A 5,567-nucleotide genomic window follows, 5' to 3' on the forward strand; every position below is an offset into this window, starting at 1 on the left:
CTTGCCTTAGTCAAATCTTGTAGCACGCTGACAGACACTTACTCATGCATTTGTCATTTCCTTGGAAAGGAAAGGCAAGAAGCTTATCTAGTTCATGATTTCAGAAAGCCCCATTTGCTTAGCAATTGCAAAGTGCTCTGACGGTGGCTGGTGAAACCCAAGGAAAACCAGACTGAGTCAGAATTCTTCAAGGAGTCCTGAGTACCTGACTTGTATTGGGGAGAGTAAGCAAGAACAGCGAGAAATGCAAGGGAACCCACAGCGCAGTTTTGCTCATTTGTTTCTTCCTAATTTAACAAAAATCATGCAATTTTAGAAAATAAAATAAAATACAAGATGCAGCGTAGAAGCAACAGAAAAGAACCATTCATGTAACCGGTAATGAGAACAGCCCCTTTGAGCCACAGCCCCTTTATTCTCGGGTGACTATTGGCCCTGCTGGCTGGGAACCTGAGAGTATAATAACATTTGGAGGGCCACAGATTCCCTGCTGCTACCTTGGAAAAGTGACTAACTTAAAATAAACTGACCGAGAGAGAATTTAGCAGAGTGCACCTCTGTCTCTAAGATAAACCCAATCTGCCAGAGAGGTCTAGAGAACAGTGTTCTATTTGATTTGCTAATTGAAACTAAATTTGCAATATAATGTTTAATTTTATCGATTGTCTTTCCGACAGTATAATTTGGATCTAATTTGCTGGGAACATAAGCTACATTCTGCACACTTTCTTAATTTCACTGGCCACAACCTCCTTTTATAATTGCTAAAACACTTTTCCTCCATTATGATTTTAGGCATATGTTGCCAGCATCCCGAGAACTATGGGACTCATTGCTCTCCTGGCAATAAAGCCAGAGTATATGTTTAAGTAAGAACACTGCTGCGATGCCAGAAATTAGACAAACTCAATGTTAATGGTGCTAATAATAAGCAACAGCAATAGCTCCTGGGTGAGGAACCCTCTCTCAACACCATTAGGAATATTGGGATAAGAAGCCTTCCCCAGTACCATGCAGAGTTATCAAAATAGCTCCTCACAGAGCTTGAATGACAGGAGGGATAGGAGAGGGGCCGGACCCTGTTATCTTTTGAGATGACTCCCTTAGCCACTGTTTCTAGAAGATTATGGAAACACGATTAGCTACAATTTGGTGGGTGGGTGACTTTTGTTAAGGGCCTCCCTGTACCCTTTATCTCCCATTATTTGAGCACTGGCTTCTCTCTCTCTCTCTCTCTCCCCCCCCCCCCCCCCCGCTGGATCTAGACATGTCAAAGAAGTGATTCAGTTCAATGTGTTGTAAACTCATACAGGGAAATCCGGTAGGGAAAGACGAGACTCCACAGCGCCATCTGGTGTCACAGAGTTGTATCACATATATAAAACGCTTTTTATTTACCAGTCTAGCTGAGTTTTTGTTGTTGTTGTTTTGTGTGTGTAGCACATATATATAAACTTTTCATTTAGAAAACTGTTCAGTGCTCGACATCATCTTGCAGCTCTGAATCAAATGTCTTGCCTAACTCAGATTCAGAAAAATTAATTCTGTTTCTTTTCCATCCCAAGCTTTTTATGGCATGGTGCACCTTTCTGAAACTTTCTCAAACACTCTCCCCACCTCCTGCCACAATCATACACTGTAAGAATGATGCTTCTTTGGCAAAGCTGGCCCCTTTAATAGTTTTGGATGGAGTCTTTAGAGAGGATGTCCTTCCTTGTTCAACCTCTTGTTCATTTCTCAACTCTGCATCGCACACAGACCTTGTGCAGTCAATATTTGACTCTTGGCATCTGTTCATCATTCTACTTTTCTGGGAGTGAATAAGCAAGTGAATAGCAATCAGCTTTCCTGTTAAAAGTTTCAGAAGATAATTGCAATGATGGGAAGTGGGCTACAGTCACGCTGTGTTTGTTGTGATGCCACTAATCATATTGAATTTTCTGGTATTCATGTAAATTACACATGTGCCGTGTTGGACATTCTGTATTAATCTAGCCTTGTAGTAACAGCCATTTAAGAAGTCAGTCCTCCGTCCTGCCGCCCCCCATCCATGTGTTCTGTGGGAAATGGTCTAATATGAAGTCAGAGATATAGCAGGAAGATTTAATTTTTCTTACCTAGCCTTTGATACGGAAGGGGGGGCATGTCTTCTTCACCTTTTTCTTCGCTACAATATATCCATTTATTTCCAATTGTCAATGTCAAAAGGGACTAAAATCTATAAAATTCATAGAAACTCAACGTGCCAATTTGCTCAATTTCTCTAGGACTCCATGACACCTCCCCTGCCCTCCATAATCCCTCAAACAAGGTGTCAAGACCCTAATCCTGTCAAATCACTCTGCCAAGCCTTTCCTCCGGGCAATGCCAGTACATGGACCATTGTCTTCTCATCACCGGTACTCAGGATGTGCTTATCTGCGCATATCTCCAGCTCTGCATATTCCCCCCTCCCTCCTCCATATGTTAATCCTGTGTAACCCAACCTCTTCTTAATGTATTCATGATGTAATCTGTGTAACCCAACCTCTTCTTAATGTATTCATGATGTAACTGGGATGTATTTTGCACTGTATTCTGGGACATGGAGGGAAGTTTCAAAAGTTCATGTCACCCCTTTCTCACTGTTCAATCTCGCCTTGAACCTGTTGCGCAATAAACTTGGATCTTCTGCAGTTTGCTCCTGTCTCCGGCTGAGCTCATTTTCCTCCGCAGGGACCCGCGGACTTAGTCCGATGAGCTGGGTGGCAGAGCAGCCTCACACCCAGATTTTACCGTAACACCTTCTTCTGTGCTACAACTAAGGTTTTCAAATTCTGTCCTTCAGCAGCTGAAGACTCTGCAAAAACAAGGTGGGTGATGAAGAGCAATATTTACTTCGTTTGGCTGACGTTCCACTGCGAAACATGACCTGTGAAGCTGTGAATCACTTATTCTTTCCCCTTTTACTAAAACAAAACGTTTGCCCCCTGCTCCTGATGTCCTGAGCGAACTTGGCAAAATGTGTTCTCCCTAGCAGAGAGCACGTGTTGCGGTGGGGGATACAAGCTCCCCCAGTGTTGCTGGGCGGATTTGTGGAGTGACCCAGGCAGTCAATTGGTTAATTGGGTCGCTGGGGAGAATTGCTTGTTGCCAATTTTGAAGGAGGGGTCAGAGATTTTAAATATTGGTCGCCCAACTTTGGGCGCCCTCTTGGCTGCTTGCACCGGATCAGCAGCCCACCCTCCCTGTATTGGGGGGGTTGTTCGCTTGACCTTGCTATGCCTGTCATGGGGTCGTCTGCTTTGAGGCAGGGGCCTGGTAGAAATTTTGTCCATTTTGCTGATTGGCTGGTGCCATTTGGTTTTTGCCTACTGCATAGCAAATCTTCACAACTTGTAAGGTTGGCGGTTAGGCATTGGTTCAAATTGGTTCGTGGAGGGGTAATTGCCTACCCCTCCAATGGTGGTGCGGAAAGGGAATTCCGTTAAAGGAATCCAGGGGCTTGCCATTCTTTTCGTCCTTGTCCCTGGCATCGGACTTGGGCCGTGCAAGCCACCAGGAGCATGAGGGTGAGAAGTGAGGGACTGAGGCCCAGCTTCATTTTCTCTCCAAAATTGTTTCCCTCACTGGCTTCCGCTGGAATCCGGAAGTCAGTTCTGTCCCTGGGCAAGGACAGATAGTCGGAAACCAATGCCTAAGCAACCACTCACTTGTGTGTATTTAAATAAAGTTGTGGCCAAAATCGTGCCAAAAATCCAAACCTAAATTGATGTGTGATGTGTGAATTATTGGGGGGTGGCTTGGGGACCTCGACACGCAACTGGGCATGTGCATGGCATTCCAGCCAAGGAACTAGGGCACTGCTGATAGGATCTGTGTTTTTGCAGAGAGGGTCTTTCATGCATGCAATGCTGCTGAGTTAAAGACAAGGCACACTGAGACTGGCTGACTATAAAGGAGGCAGGCAGGATTTTATACAAGATTTTGTGGACCCCTCAGAAATGCCTGGTTTGCCCTGCCCAGAAGCTAGCAGTCATGAACCCTCTATACTAGGGGTCAGCCGTGGAGCAGTCCACCGTCCCTCAGACCATGTGGTGGGCCGGACTATATTTTGAAAAAAAATATGAAGGAATTCCTATGTCCCACAAATAACCCAGAGATGCATTTTAAATAAAAGCACACATTCTACTTATGTAAAAATACGCTGATTCCCGGACCGTCTGCAGGCCGTATTGAGAAGGCGATTGGGCCACATCCGGCCCCCAGGCCTTAGGTTGCCTACCCCTGCTCTATGGTAAAGGTAAAGGTAAAGGTAAAGGTACCCCTGCCCGTACGGGCCAGTCGTGACCGACTCTAGGGTTGCGCACTCATCTCGCTCAAGAGGCCGGGAGCTGGCGCCGTCCGAAGACACTTCCAGGTCACATGGCCAGCGTGACGAAGCTGCAACTGGCGAGCCAGCACCAGCGCCGCACACGGAAACACCATTTACCTTCCCGCTAGAAAGCGGTACCTATTTATCTACTTGCACTTAGGGGTGCTTTCAAACTGCTAGGTGGGCAGGAGCTGGGACCGAACGACGGGAGCTCACCCCGCCGCAGGGATTCGAACCGCCGACCTTACGATCAGCAAGTCCTAGGCACTGAGGTTTTACCCACAGCGCCACCCGCGTCCCAATCCCCTGCTCTATATGCAGCAAATATTTCCCCCCATGGGGAGTGAACCTGTAAAGTACAATAGGCTGGATCTTTCGACAGCCAAAGCTCTGTTGAAATCACTGGCAGGATGACTAGAAACACCAACCGGTTGTCAACTCTCACAACCAATTCTAGGAATACAGGGGAAGTTCTGTAAAGGCAACACACTGGTGAATAGTATGGAGGGGGCCCTTTTTGCTATCTTTCTAAAGACCATCCAATACAGGTGAATCCATCAGTCTTGCAAATGTTGGTTACTAAGCAGAACTTTGAAAAGGCACAACCGTCAATTACAGAGCCACCTTTAGGATGTTCCTCTCGTGTGGGAGGGATTACCAGATGATTCGTCGCTGCTTCTCTGCAACCATTGGGCTCTTCTGCCTGGTTCTGCTGGAGCTCTCCCCACTTGCCCACACAAACTTTTAATTCAACAAACTGTGTTCCTAACTTCTTCTGAATGCAAATTGTCTCCGGATCTTCACTTTCCGTCACTAAGGCAATTAAAACCCATCTTCTTCAGATGGCTCAGGCAACTGCACTGTGGTTTTCCGGGTGACTCCACTGCTATTTCAGAGTGTTTCTTGTGTGAGGCTTAAATTGCCTTTGACACACTCTCTCTCCCCTGCACTGTTATGTGAATACTTGATCATCATTAATAGGGAAGATAAAGCAGAAAGTAGACATTTGTAATACACTTGAGCAATCTGACTAATGTAGGTTTCCGACAAACCAGCTGAAGCAAAAGCCATCTAAGCCTTTATCAAAATGCCTAAGGCACTGCCAGTGCTGAAAATCTTTTCTTTCACAAACGTTAGTTATCATGCTTGACTCTTTTTTTCAAAACTATCCTGGCCAGCTGCCAAGCACCCTTACCACATTCAATATTGTCGG

The sequence above is a fragment of the Podarcis cretensis genome (genome assembly GCF_951804945.1).
Source record: "Podarcis cretensis genome assembly, chromosome: 1".
Taxonomy (NCBI): Eukaryota; Metazoa; Chordata; class Lepidosauria; order Squamata; family Lacertidae; genus Podarcis; species Podarcis cretensis.